Source organism: Notamacropus eugenii, chromosome 4, assembly GCF_028372415.1.
Source record: "Notamacropus eugenii isolate mMacEug1 chromosome 4, mMacEug1.pri_v2, whole genome shotgun sequence".
Taxonomy (NCBI): domain Eukaryota; kingdom Metazoa; phylum Chordata; class Mammalia; order Diprotodontia; family Macropodidae; genus Notamacropus; species Notamacropus eugenii.
Window position 1 is genome coordinate 416,949,262 of NC_092875.1, and position 15,508 is coordinate 416,964,769.

General features: G+C 38.6%; 1 long non-coding RNA gene across 3 annotated transcripts in view; it reads left to right on the forward strand.

The window, feature by feature from the left end:
* Positions 1–15,301, forward strand: part of LOC140501781 (uncharacterized) — a 112,354-nt gene extending 97,053 nt beyond the window's left edge. For 2 of the 3 annotated variants that reach the window (XR_011966350.1, XR_011966349.1), the window contains 3 exons: positions 1,269–1,354; positions 11,832–11,948; positions 15,095–15,301. This is a non-coding gene — a long non-coding RNA (uncharacterized lncRNA). The remainder of the gene's footprint in view (positions 1–1,268; positions 1,355–11,831; positions 11,949–15,094) is intronic. The other variant, XR_011966351.1, reaches the window with a different exon arrangement.
* The last annotated feature ends 207 nt before the right edge of the window (positions 15,302–15,508 follow it).

A 15,508-nucleotide genomic window follows, 5' to 3' on the forward strand; every position in this document is an offset into this window, starting at 1 on the left:
CATCTTCCTGTTTTGTCATGTTAACCAATTTGATAGGTGTGATGTGGTACCTCAGAGTTGTTTTGATTTACATTTCTTTAATCAATAGTTATTTAGAGCATTTTTTCATATGACTATAGATAGTTCTAATTTCTTACTCTGAAATATCCTTTGACCATGTATCAATTGGGAAATGATTTGTACTCTTGTAAATTTGACTCAGTTCTCAGTATATTTTAGAAATGAGGCCTTTATCTCAGATACTAGTTGCAAAAATTCTTTCCCAGTTCTCTGTTTCCCTCCTAATCTTGGTTGCATTGGGTTTGTTTGTGCAAAAACTTTTCAATTTAACATAATCAAAATTATCTTTTTTGCACTTCATAATGTTCCCTATCTCTTGTTTGGTCAAAAATTTCTCCATTCTCCATAAATCTGACAAATACACTATTCCTTGCTTCCATAACTTGTTTATAGTATCAGTTTTTATACCTAGACCATGTATCCATTTGGGCTTTATTCTTGTATACAATGTCAGGCATTTGTCTATGCCCAGTTTCTGCCATAGTATTATCCAGTTTTCCCAGCAGTTTTTGTCAAACAGTGAGTTCTTATCTCAGAAGCTGGGGTCCTTGGGTTTATCAAATGGTAGACTGCTCTATTCATTGACTGCTGTGTCTTGAATACCTAACCTATAGAACTCTGGATGAGGTAGATATGATAGATCTCTAGAGAAAACTGAATGGAGTTAGAAAGGAATATACCTTTTTCTCAGTGGTACATGGTATATATACAAAAATTGACCATGTACCAGGATATAAAAACCTCACAATCCAGTGCAGAAAGGCAGAGGCAGTCAATGCATCCTTTTCAGATCATAATCCAAAATTCTTAAGACAGACCTTGAGAGTGTCCTTGTATTGCTTCTTCTGACTACCATGTGAGTGCTTGTCCTATGTGAGTTCTCCATAAACGAGTCTTTTTGGCAAGTGTGTGTTTAGTATTTGAACAATGTAGCCAGTCCATCATAGTTGCACTCTCTGTAGTCAAGTTTTTGAATGCTTGGCAGTTTAGTTCAAGAGAGGACCTCAGTGTCTGATATCTTATCCTGCTAGGTGAACTTCAGAATCTTCCAAAGATAATTTAAATGGAAGTGATGATTTCCTGGCATGGTGCTGGTATATACTGTCCAGGTTTCACAGGCATACGACAATGAGGTCAGCACAACAACTCTGTAGACCTTCCGTTTGGTAGTCAGTCTAATACCTCTTCTTTTCCACACTTTCCTTCAGAGTCTTCCAGATACTGAGCTAGCTCTGACACTGTGTGCATCATCCTCATTATCAGTGTGTACATTCCTGGAAAGTATACTGCCAAGGTAAGTGAAATTATCCACAGCATTCAGCATTTCTCCATTTTCTGTAACTGATAGTTCAATATTTGGATGGTGTGGTGCTGGCTGATGGAGCGCTTGTATTTTCTTGGTATTAATTTTTAGGCCAAAATTGGCACAAGCAGCAAAGAATTAATGTTCTTATCACTAACCAATGTGGCTCCATTAGCACTGAGTAGTTGTGATGCACCATATATCTTTGACCTGTAAATAGCCTTCAGGGTATCATCAAAACACTTTGGATTGTTGTCATCAGCATAAAACTGAATTTCATCTGTCTTCTCACTGAGCTAAGGGTCCTGCATTTCTCTGCTCCTCATTTGTACTTTACTTTTGAGGGAATTAAATGCTGCCTTCTTAGAGATGGATGAACTATCCTGCTGGGAAACCCTGTGAAGTTTGTATTTTTTCTGAATTTCTCCACCATTTTTATCAATATTTGCAATGATGTTTGCAAATATTCTGTGTATTGGCTCAACTTTCTCTCTAAGATAGCAACAAACTGTTCATACTCAGAGAAGTGCTCTAACCTATTGACATTAATTCTTCTGATAGTCATTTTGCCTTGGGATCACTGCTTTTGTCGAATGCTAATATTTATATATTAGATTATATATTAGAGGATCGGTCTATGATCAGTCCCTCACTCTGTGCCACATTGCCTTTGTCACTCTCACATTCTGTCTGTTTCTTCTCCTTCCAACCACATAGCCTATTAGCTGCCAATGTTTGCGGTGAGGGCACATCCATGAAGTGTTATTGTGTTTAGGTAAATGGAAGAGAGTGTTGATAATGAGAAGGTCATGAGATTCACAAGTCTTCAGTAGTAAGTGACCATTGCTGTCACTGTTTCCAACTCCAGTCCTCCAAAGGACTCCCTGCCATGTCTGGTAGTCTGAGACTACTCTAGCATTAAAGTCACCCAGAATTATAAGTTTGTCCTTTTTTGGCACATTGACGATAAGGGTTTCCAGGTCTTTATAAAATTTTTCTTTGACCTCATCAAGGTTCGTCATCATGGAAGCATAGGCACTGATGTTGGTGGCGTGGCATTTTCCTGCAAGTGCTAATTGCATTGTCATTCACTCCTTTTTGTAGGCCGGCATACAAGCTTGTTGACTAGATTAGGGCTCAGCAACCCTCCTACTGGAGGTACTAGTTTTCCCCTGAACGTAAACTATATGAATCTCCAACCCTGTGAGTTTCAAAAGGTCAGAAGAGTGAGCCTCAGAAATCTAGAAGCTGGAATTCAAACTGGGTTTTACAGCCAGCCAGAATTTATGCCCTAAGGAGCAATAAGAAGCTTTTGGGAGTGACCTTCTGTACCCAAGCCAATGGACGCTGCGGTGAGCACTAATTTGAAAGATGTTGCATCTGGACATGAACTTGGTGGGACCAAGGCTAGCTAGGAACTGACCTAAATTTTAAGCCTATTCTGTGAGGTCCATTGTGTTACAGGAGAAAGTATGACGTTGAGATGTTAAGGGTGAATAACATGCTTACATTTTTGAAATCATTATCCTTTTGTAAGAGCTAATTGACATTGAGAGTAAATGGAACCGGGCTCCTAATGACTAGCACTTAACAATGGGAGGAATACAGCCAACGTGCTTGGAGCTGATAGTGTTAGAGAAAAGACAAGCCAGGCCCTCAGAGTTACTCCCTGCAACCCTGAGAGGTAGATGGAAAGTGTACCAAGGGTCATTCATCTCTACTTTTCTGTCTCCAGAGAGTAGCATAATGCCTTGCACATAATTGAGGCTTAATAAACATTTATTGGCATTGAAAGGTGAAATTCCCAGTCACAGGGAATTTATGGTGTATTACAAAGTACAGCCCTGGGTTCAAGTCAAGATTCTATCACATATTAGTTATGTAACCCAAGGAAAATCATTCCATCTCTCAGTGCTCTGCAACTCCCTCAGACTAGAAGGTGCAGGGCTGCTATTGATTTGCTTTGTTAGAAGGAGTTCCCTAACTCAATGAAACCAAAAGTTTAGTCCAAACCACTCTAACTTCCTTCTCCACATTCCCCTTCCCCAACCTCCCCCATTGTGAGCAAATGAAGATGAAGTCATTATGGGAAGATAGTACATTTAGAGCAGATAATAAAAAGTACCAGGCAAAGTTCCTCTGCCAACTATGCCAGTGGGCAAAGGGAGCTTGGAATAATGGTAAGCCAGTGCACCACTCACTGTATGGTGTGTAACTCCTCTCTTCATGGCTCTTAAGGCTCTCCATAATTTGTCCCTCTCTCTTCTAATTCCACATTATTTCCCACGTGGGAAGCTCTCAAGCCAAGAGAATTCTTGTGTCTGTGCCTTTGTCCCTGCTGATTCCACCATGGGAGTTACCTTCCCTCCTTCTCTCTTTTTTACATTTATATTCTGTTCAGTCTTCTAGGAATAAATCAAGCCCCCCACTCCTATTAAATGTTTATTTACCTTCCTAGCCTGCATTCATCTCTCTTTCCTTTAAATCCTACACTATTCACATGGCCACCTAATCATTTGCTGTCCATATTATAATTTAAATATTTTAAATTAAATATTTTCCCTGGCTATGTCCCAGTTACATTGCAGGTACTTTGCAGATAAAGGGCTGTCTTTTACTTATTGACTCAGGAGCGCAGGATGTTAGATCCCAAAGGGCCCACATCTATACCTTTTCTCTCATTTTACAGATGAAGAAACTAAAACTCAGAGAAGTTTCAAAATTTACCCAACACTACATTGCCTAGCAGTGTGACATACTTCCTATATGCTCAGTAAATATATATTCGATCAGTAGTTCTTAGATTTCTTTGTGTCCAGGGCTCCTTTAGCAGTCTGGTGAAACCTATGGACCCCCTTCTTAGAATATTTTTAAAATGCATAAAATAAAGTACATAGGCTTGCAAAGGAAACAAATCATATTGAAATAGATATCAGATGATTAAAAAAAGTTCATCCATCTTAGAACAAGATCCTCTGTAAATGACTGAATGAAGGAATAAAGCCTACGTGATTATTGATGCCAGGACTAGTTCATCTGTTAGTTACAGGAGTGAATGTGGTCTACTTCCCCCTGAGAGGGGCAGGGGAATGAATAAAAAAAAGAACATAGCCATTCATTAAGCACTCACTACGTACCAGACTGTTCTAAATGCTAAGGAAATATAAGCAAAAGTGGAAGAATTCTTGACCTCAATGAGCTAACATTCTAATTGGGGAGACAGTACATACAGGGTTTGTCTGAGGAGTCATAGGGATAGTGAGGTGTTATACAGGACAGTTAATTGATGTAGCCTTCCTGGAAAATCAATGGTAGTACTGATTTCATTACTATATCCGAAGCAAGAAGAAAGAGGGAGGGCCTGGTTCTGTGATGGATAACTGGATAAGGAGGCACTCACATAGAATATTGGATCAACACACTTGATTACAGGGCCACTTCATCGGTGTATGACCTTAGGCAACTGTAAAATGGAAAAAAATGACGTGTATCATTGACTTCACAGGATTGTAAGGGTCAGTGTGATGAGGTACATTCCAAGCCAAAAGGCATTGTACAAAAATCAGTATTTTTAATAATAATTATTAACAACAACCATAATGTTATAGTAGAAGGTAACACGGTATCTTGGAAAGAGGAAATCAGTTAGACGTCCTGCTTGGTATCAAGTTCTGACAATCACTGTGAGACCTTGCTCAAGTCATTTAACTTCTCTTTATCTTGTTATACTATTCACCTAACAGAACTGGAGGAAGAGCCTTAATGAGCTATATAAAAATGAGTTATTAATTTTCTATTGCTGTTGCTCAGTCATTTCAGTCATGTCTGAATCTTTGTGACCTTATTGGGGTTTTCTTGGCAAAGACACTGGAGTGGTTTGTCATTTCCTTCTCTAGCTTATTTACAGTTAAAGAAACTGATGCAAATAGAGTTAAGTGACTTGCTTAGGGTCACATAGCTAGTAAATCTGAGGCCAGATTTGAACTCAGGAAGATGAATCTTCTTGACATAATTGCCCATGAGTTACTAATAGTATTATTTTATTATTGTTAATAATATAAGCTATATTATACATAATACATTATAATATTTGCTCATGTATAATTATAATTAATTATTAATATTACCAATAACTCATATTTATATAGGCCATTATAGTTTTATTTATTCAATTTCTTATTAAATTAAGTTAAAAACATTCATTAAATGCCTACTAGGTTTGAGACTGTTCTCTGTATTGCCACCACAAAGAGTAAAAATAAAATGTTCCTACTTTCAAGGAGTTTATATTCTATTATGAGAATACAACTCATGCGGAGACAAATAAATTTAAGGCAATTTGAGGAGGAGAGAGTGCTATTAACGGGGGCAGGGGGCATCTGGAAAAGCTTGCATCAAAGGGAATAGCTGAGCCTTGAAGGAAGAGCTTTTGAGAGGCAGCTCATTCCCAGCAAAATGCCAGAGGAGAGGGATGGAAGGATGAATATATGGAATAGCTAGTCATCTAGTTTGGCTGGAACATAGAGAGTATGAGTACAAGGAATATGAAATGAAGCTTGAAAATTAGGTTGGAGACAGATTATGCAGGGCACAAAATGCTGGACTGAAGAGTATTTCATTCTACAAACAATGAGGATTTTGAACAGTGGAGTTAACATGCTTTATGTAGATTCATGAGCCGTGCAGAGGATGCAGAGGGTTGGAGAGGAGAGAGACTGGAAGCAGCGAGACCAATGGGGAAACTATTGAGATAGTCCAGAGAAAAGAGTGATAAGGGCCTGAAGTTAGGCACCTAAGAGAGGAAAGGGGATCCTGGACAGATGTCTGTAGAAGGATAACTGATGAGAAGGCAACTGATTAGATATGAGGGGTGAAGGAGAGGGAGGACTCAAGGATAACCCTGAGATTGCAAATCTGGGAACTTGGGAGGTTGATGATGCCCTAACATCTAGTGGAATTTGGAGGCAGGTTTCTTTTAAGGGGGAAAAACGATATTTGTTAATATTATCCATTGTTGATTATTGTTTAATCATTGCTGATCCAGGAAACTAGTCTTCAACTAGTCCCTACTTTTCTTTTCGGTTTGTTTTAAAGTAGAAGAGTCAGAGAAAGTCAAAGCTCTTTTGACTCAAGCACCCAATAACATGTAGTGTTGACTTGTTCTCTCTCATGTTTTAACTTCCTGTTTTTGAAAACATGTGATAAAACTTTAACCACAGTAAACAAGACAGCTCACTATGTTTGCAAAGTCTGTGTAATTTTCATGAATTAATAACTAGGAGCCCATAGGATTGTGAGGAATTTAATATTTTTTAATCACTATGTTTCTAGAAGAAATGTCTATTAGCAGAAATGACTGAAGAGTTCAATCAAAGCTGAGATTGGTTTGAAAAGAGAGCTGCCACAGGCGATTAGAATCTGAATGTTTCAGAAAAGAAAGAAAGAAAGTACCTTAGAATCATAGGACTTTGGAATTACCCTAAAGATCATTCCAATCAACTTTTATTAAGTACCTGCCATGTGTCAAGCACCATGCTAAGTGCTGGGGATACAATTAATAAAAGGACAGTCCTTGCCATCAAGAATCTTACAATGTTCCTTTCTTTCTTCTTTTCTTTTTCCCTTTCTTCTTCTTCCTTCCTTCCTTCCTTTCTTTGATTTCTTTTTTCTCTTTCCTTCTTTCCTTTCATTTTTCATTATTCCAAAAAAGTTTATTTCATATTTAAGATTCATTATCTTATAACAGTGCCTGGAACCTAATAAAAATTTAGGTGTTTGTTATTAATGTTTGTTGACTTATTATCTACATTGTAAACTTTGAGGCACTCTATCAATATGAATTATGAACAATAGCCCAGTGCTCTGAACATAATAGTTATATGATATGATAATAATAATGGCTAGCATTTACAAAGTGCTTTAAGGTTGGTAAAATATTTTTATAAGTATTAGCTCATTTTAACCTCATAACAGCCTTGGAAGATACGTGCTATTATGATTCTCATTTTACAGATGAGGAAAGTGAGGCAGACAGTGGTTAAGTGACTCTTCCAGGGTCACATAGCTAGTATGTGACTAGAGGCTAGATTTGAACTCAGGTCTCACTAATTTCAGGTCCAGCACTCTATCTATTGTTCTACCTTGCTGGCTATTTGGTGATGATAAAATAGGATACGATAGGATAGAACAGGGATAGGATGATATGATCCACCAAATATTTATAACTGAATAAACACTGAGAACTGGTCACAGACTAATCATGGAATAGAGAGAAGCAGCTGGTTGAAATACAATGTATTTAATTAGAACAGAATTTGGTTGTTAGATTGTCTAAAGTAGATTGATCTGATTATCACATTGACTACATTAGACATGTGTATAGCTGACTGATTTTCTAAAATCCCTTGGGACTCTCTCTACCTCTATATCTACTTGACGGCTTTTTTACATAGGTTGAAATGTTGAGTGGATGAATGAAAAGACCTGCTGTCTCAGGCAATTCTCTATTAACTTGCTTCCTCTTCAGGGGCAAAGAAAGTACATGTCTTCACCTAGCTAAAAAATGGTTAAGTGAATTTGGCAAAAGAACCAGGCAGCTTCAGCCAAGTGATCCAATTGGCCATGTGATTGCACTGCCAAGGCAAACCTCTCCTTAAACAAATGATCCCATTTCACCCTGTCTTCTCCAGGAGAGGGCCCCTCTCCCTTCTCTGTTCTCTCACTTTTATTCAATCTCTTCCTGTCTATTGACTGCTTCCCTGCTGCCTGTGCCTGCATGCTCATGTCTCCCCCATCCTGAAAGATCTTTCATGTGACTCATCCATCTCTGCCATTTGTCGCCCTGCAATCTCTCCTCCCTTTCATGGTTAAATTCCTCCACAAGTCTACGTACAACCATCGACTTCCTTTCTTCTTACTCTTTCCTTAGCTCTCTATAGTGTGACTTCTGACCTCATTAATTCAACTGAAACTGCTCTCTCCAAAGCTACCAGTGAATTCTTAAGTGCAAAATCTAATGGTTCTTGTTCAATCCTCATCCTTTTTTGACCTCTCTGCAAACCTGGACACTATCACCCTTAACACACCACTTGCTTTTTATTCTTTTTCTGTCTCTCTATTCTCAATTCCCTTTTGTTGGATCCACACTCAGGTTAAGCATTAGCCCTGCATGTCCCCAAAGCTCTGATACTCTGTGCTCTTATAACTGTATCCTATTTCACTTGGTGGGATCTCATCAGCTCCCATGGATTCAATTATCATCTCTATACAGATGATTCTCAGATCTATTTGTCTAGCCTAACCTGTCTCCTGAGCTATTATCTCACAACTCCAACTGCCTATGGGACACCTCAAGTTAGATGCCCAGTAACCACTCTTGAGGGTAGTAAGGGGTTCAAAATTTAGGAGTCATCTTGGACAACTCACTCTTTTCCACCCCTCATATCTAATTTGTTGTCAAGTCCTGTTGACATCTTTTGTGTAAATCCACTTCTTTTTTCTGATTATGCAACTACCCAGATGCATTACCTCATGAGTACATTATTGGAATAGCCTGCTGTCTGGTCTCTCTGCCTCAAATTCCTTTCTACTCCAGTCTATCCTTCATTCAATAAACAAAATGACCTTCCTAAAGAAGAGGTCTGATCATGCCACCATCCTAGTCAATAAACTCCCTATTACCTCTAGGATTAAATCTAAAATACTCTGGCTTTAAAAACTCATCTTTACTTGACTACTTCTTACCCTTATACGAGTCTTATGCCTGACTTCTTGTTGTTCTTCACACAGGAAGCTCCATTTGTCACTCGGTGCCTCTTCATAGGCTATTCCCCCATCCCTGGAACGCTTTCTCTCCTTCTCTTCATCTCCTGTCTTCTCTGACTTCCTTTAAGCTTCAACCGAAGCCTTAGTTCTCCTTCATACTAGTGCTTTTCCTCTAACATTATAATTAATCCAGTATAGAGCTTATTTCGACTCAGTTATTGGCATGTTGGCTCCTCCACTGGTTTACAAGCTCCTTGAGGGCAAAGACTGTTTTCGTCTTTCTTTCTATCCTTAGCACTTAGCACAATGCCTGGCACTTAATGAATGTTTGTTGACATGGCTATGTACCTCATGATAAGAGAAATGCTTTGCAAGCTTTAAACAAGTTATTGTTATTAGTAATCTATGTGAGAAATAACTCTACATTTGTAAAGTTGGGATAATAATGGCACTTTCCTCCCAGGATTGTTGTAAGGATCAAATGAGTTTACCTCTTAAAGCTTAGTAAAATGTTGGGCACATAATAGGTGCTTAAGAAATGCTTATTCCCTTCCTCTCTTACCCCATAAGCATGCGGAAGAATGATGCTAGGATCCTCATCAATGGTCTCTGCCAGCTATGCACATGGGACATCAACCATTTCTTGTGTGGACTGAATTGAGTTTAAAAACTGCAGCTCCCATGTGTTACTATCCTCCAGAAATGCTGAGCCTTGGCTATAACACAGTGAACTTATTTTAAAAAAATTTTAGAGATGTAGAGAAAAAATGTTTAGAATAAAAGTTACATTTATAAAAGGTAATATTTAAAAGTAACCTTTGCTGTAGCTCATTCTTCCTGTGTCCAGTTCGCTGCTGAGCTTTCCTAGCTTTGGTTCTACCTCAGCTCACTGTATACCTGATATTGATCCACTCAAAGTTGGAGGTAATTAGGCCCAGCTAAAGGCAAATCTGTAAAAGAGGACAATTGGCTTTGAGCCTCCTCTTTCTTAACCATTGCCTCCTCCCCCGAACCTTTAGATAGCATTATGTACTTTCCCCTTTCTTAGATGTTTGGGCCAGTTGATCTTTTCCTGTTTTTGTGCAAAAATCTGAAACTCTTTCCCACTAATAACACAGTGTTCCCTTTTCAAGGGTGTTTGCTTACTAAGAGACATCAAAGCCTAAAGCTAAAGGAATAAAAAATGTAAAATAACAAGAAATAGGACAAGGAAGAATTTTTGAGGAGACAGCAGGGCCTGACCATGGCTCTGGAGGGACACAAATTCAGCTGATAATATGCAACCATAATGTTATTCTGCTTCTGAAAAAGACAAATTCTTCCCCTAATCCTCAGACACAACAAAACAAATACTGATGTGTATCATCTCCCTTGTATGGACTCTACAACCCTTCATTTCATACGTTTTGTTTTCTTCTCCACAAGTACATACAAGAAGGCTGGCAAGGAATTTGTGATATGTGATCAGCAGAAACCCAGCTTTGTTCTTCCTGTATAGCCTAGCAGACTGTCAAGTTCAAACTAGCTCTCCATCACAACTGTACTGTTGGAAGCTTTCCCAAACCCTGGGAGGACATGGGATAAAGGGGTATCCTACAAGGACATGAATTTCTTTTAATTCAGGAACTTTGAGGAAGGGCAATGTAAAAATATACCAAGGCACACCTCTCTCCCCTCCCCACCCTCATAGGAAAGTGACATTTAAAAAGCACGTTTCTGATCTATTAACATTATGTAGCATATATGTTAATATCAGAAATGAATATGTATTTTTTATTGAAAACTACAGTAAATATTTAAGTATATTAAGTAAGGGCAATAGAAAGATTCAAAATGAGAGAGAGACAGAGACAGAGAGAGGAAGAGAGAGAGAGAGAGAGAGAGAGAGAGAGAGAGAGAGAGAGAGAGAGAGAGAGAGAGAGAGAGAGAGAGAGAGAGAGAGAGAGAGAGAGAGAGAGACCGTGTGCAAAGTATAGGGAGATCGAAAGATCAGTCCTGCCTCTGACACATACTAGCCATATATGATGATCATGGGCAAGTCATTCAACTCTTCAGTTTCCCAAGGCAACCCTTTTAAGTCTTAAGTTAAAGGTAAGTTGCAGGGCTGAATCACTAAAGGGAGTAGTCTTTCCCCTCACCCCTCATTATTGTTATTAAATTGACAGTTTATTCCACAATGGCACCCAGCTCAGTAAGCAGATGACCGTCCAATTGGCATATTTTGGCATTGACTATGAAATATAACCATAGAACTATATGGCTAGTTGTCTTTCAAAGAAATCCAAGAGAGAAGGACCTCAGCCTTTAAAAATCTCATGGAAGAATCCCTGTCATTCCAGCACCCTACATCTTTTACTATTGAAATCTTACCCATCCTTCAAGGCCCAGCTTGCTCTCACCTCCTCTTGGAAGCCTTCCCCAACTGCAGCATTCCACAGTATTCTCTCCGTCTTTTCTATACCCTCACATGGTATTTGTTTGCACTGTTCTTTTCTTCATTGTATCATTGGGTAAGTCATTTCATTTCTCTATCAATTTTCTCATCTTCAAAATGAGAGGATTGGTTGGATTACTGGATCTGTAAAAAAATATGCTCCAGTTAGAAGACTAAGAACCATGCTTTGCAAATAGTGAGCGCTCAAGAATTATTTGTTGAGTGACCAAATGAACAATCTGCTCATTTCTTGTTTTCTTCTTAATTTAGTTCCCATGTTCTTTCTAGCTACATACTCCATGTTTCTGGAAACTGCTTGCTACTGTGACCTTGTGAGACTAACTCTCTACCTACTCTCTCTTGCCCTCGGGACAATGAATAAAAGTGGTAAGTTATAACTGCTCAACAAGGACCTTGGCAAGGTTCAAGGTCTAGCTTCCACTGCTTTCATATATTAACGCCACTGCGATTTGATATTCTTTAGTGTTTCTCCTTTTGTTTTGGAATGATTGATCTTACTCTTGGCTTTTCTTATTCTACCTCCCAAATGCTCCTAGTTTGTCAGTGTACTTAAGTACCTGCAACTACCCTGCTATTATTAAAGAGAATTTAAGTTACTGTTCCACAATTCTGTTTTTTAGATGGGCTAAAAGTCTTGAATCTATTCAGTAATTGGAGTAGTCAATAAATTTTGGTTTTGAAAGATATGTGGGAAAGTTATTAGTCTGCTTGGCCAAAGAGGAAAATGGAGATTGATAGATGGAACTTGTAAAGGAAGCAGATTCATGATCAATGGAAGGAAAACCTTTCTTCCAGTGAGAGTTTTCCCATAGAGGAATGAGCTGCCTTGGTAGGTGAAAAATTTCAAGCAGAAACTGTATAACCATCTGTTAGGGATATTGTTAAAGGAATTCTTGTTCAAATAAAGGTTGTACTAAGTGGCCAATGAACTACCTTCTAATTCTGAGAGTTTGTGATCCTGTGATATGCTTGATAATCCTGATTTTTAGGGGGTAGAGGAAAGGGATACCTATGTTATGGATCCCAAACTCTTAAAAGCAGCTTTGTTAGTTCCAAAGTGTACAGAGAGAGGTAGAGCCAAGATGGTGGAGTAGGTGCAGCAACCTAGCCGAACTCTCCCCAAATTCCCCTTCAAAAAACTTTAAAATATCACATCAGATTGAATTCTGGAATTGCATAGCCAACAAAAGGTCAGGGTGAGACATTTTTCCAGTCCACTAAAACTCAGGAAGTCAGCCAGAGAGGTCTGTGACACCAGAGTGAGGCCTAGAGTACATATGGTAGCAGAACCATATGCCTTGGAGAAGGCAGTGACAGGGGCAACAGCAGCTTCAGGAGCTTTCAGCCCAGATATGGTAAAAGGGGGAGGGGTTGGTGGTGGAAATCTGACAACTGGTCAGAAAGAGATTATAAGGGACCTTTTTGTTGGCACTGGGTAAAGGGCCTGGTGTTGTTTGGCAACTTCATTGCCCATACATAGTTTTGGGTCACAGTTCCATGATAGAGAGGAATGTGTGGGATCAGTCAGCACCAATACTGGTTACAGTTCTAGGACTGAGAAGAGTACTAGTGCTCATGGCTGCAGGGAACTGGTCACAGTTCCACAGTATAGAAGAGTGCTTGTGGCTACTTCAGGCCCTGATTCTACTTCCAGAGGGTCCTAAGAAGTGGTAGTGCTTGCCGCTGAAGGGATCCAGGGGTCCTTCCTGGGTAGAGACCAGAGAAACGATCAGGAGAACAGTGACCACATGTCACTTTAGATCATACAACTGTGGAAACACCAAAAACTTATATATCTGCCAAAAATAGCTCTGAAACAACAGTGCAAAAAGACTGAGTCTTGGGATAGTAACTTTTCACCCCTGAGTGAACAGAGTATAACTTTAACATAAATATCAAAGTCAAGAAATTGTCTGGAAAAATAAACAAAGAACAATAACAACCAAAAAGAGCCTGACCATAAAAAGCTACTATTGGGACAGGGAAGATAAAGATAAAAACTTAGAAGACAACAATGTGGAAACATCTACAAGTAAAATCTCAAAGAAAAATGCATATTGGACACAAGCTCAACAAGAATTCCTGAAAGGACCAAAAAACAAAAGAGGTAAGAGTGGTAAGAAAAAAAATTGGGGAAAGAAATGAGAGTGATACAAGAAAATTATGAAAAGAGAATTAATAGCTTAGCCAGAGAGGCACAAAAATACTGAAGAAAATAATACCTTAGAAAACAGAATTGGCCAAATGGAAAAAAGAGCAACAAAAGTCAAATAAATAAAATAATTTCTTAAAAAGCAGAACTGGGCAAATAGAAGCTAATGGCTGCACAAGACATTTAAGAAACAATAAAACAAAGTGAAAAGAATGAAAAAAAAGAAGAAAATAAGAAATCTCTCCTTAAAAAGACAACTAACCTGGAAAATAGACTGAGGAGAGATAATTTAAGAATTGTTGGACTACCTGAAAGCCATGATCAAAAAAAAGAGCTTAGACATAATATTTCAAGAAATTATTAAAAAACTGCCCTGATGACATCTTAGAAGCAGAGGGTAAAATAGAAATTGAAAGAATCTACTGATCACCTCCCGAAAAAAGATCTCAAAGTGAAAACTCCTAGGAATGTTATACCCATATTCCAGAGCTCTCAAGCCAAGGAGAAAATATTGCAAGTAGCAAGAAAGAAATCATTTAAATTTTGTGGAGCCACAGCCAAGATCACACAAGATTTAGCTTCCATCTTAAAGGAATGGAGGGCTTGAAATATGATATTCTGGAAAGTAAAGAAGCTAGGATTACATCCAAGAATAACCTATCCAGAAAAATTGAGTATATTTATCCAAGGGGAAAAAGTATGGTTATTGAATGAAATAGAGGACTTTCAGGAATTCTTGATGGAAAGACTAGAGCTGAATAGAGAATCTGACATTCCCACACAAGACTCAAAATGAGCATAAAAAGATAAATTATAAGGAACTTAAAAAGGTAAAAACTGTTTACATTCCTATATAGGAAGATGATACATGTAAATTCTAAGAACTTTATCATTATTAGAGCAGTTAGAAGGAGTCTGCATAGACAGAGGACATGGGTCTGAGTCAGTTTTGTCAGGATGATCTAAAAAATGGATGGGTGAGAAAGAGAAATTCAGTGGGAGAAGGAGGAAGAATGGAGAAAATTATCTCACATAAAAGAGGAGTGCAAGGAAGAGCTTTGACAGTGGAGAGGAAGATTGAGTGGGAAATAATGGGCAAAACTTAAACCTAGTTCTCATAGGAGTTGTTTCAAAAAAGGAAGGATATGTGTGTACACTGTGGAACCTGTTTGAGCCCCTTTGAAATACTCCCTGAGTGAACTCAAAAAGTAAGCTGACGGGGAGCATTTTTCTGTTTATGACTGATATACCTTGAACTAGTCTCTATCTTGATTTATAGCATTTCTCTTATCTTGTTTTATGGACACTATCCTATTATGACAGTCTCTTCCTATGACATTCTCTTGTTTGTGACTGACAGAAGCCAGACACCCTGGGGGCACTCTTGTTCTATGGAAACTAGAATTTTGGCTGACAAAGGACACAGGCATCCTGAGTCCGGAGGGAAGAGGAAAACTTCCTTGCTATAAGAGTATATAATCTTCAACTTGCCTTTCCTTGAGCTCCCTTCATGTTAAGCATGAATGTCACCCAATTTGAGATAAATAAACATGCACCTACAATACAACCTAATTTTGTTTGTCCTTCTTAGAACAGACTCTGAAAGGTTGACAACACAGATACACACACTCAGTTGGATATAGGAATCTCTTACCCAACGGAGAAGTAGGAGGGGAAGGAGATAAGAGAAAAGGGGGAAAGTGATATAAAAGGGAGGACAAGTTAAGGGAGGCAGAGGTCAGAAGCAAAACAGACTTTTGAGGAGGGAGAAGAG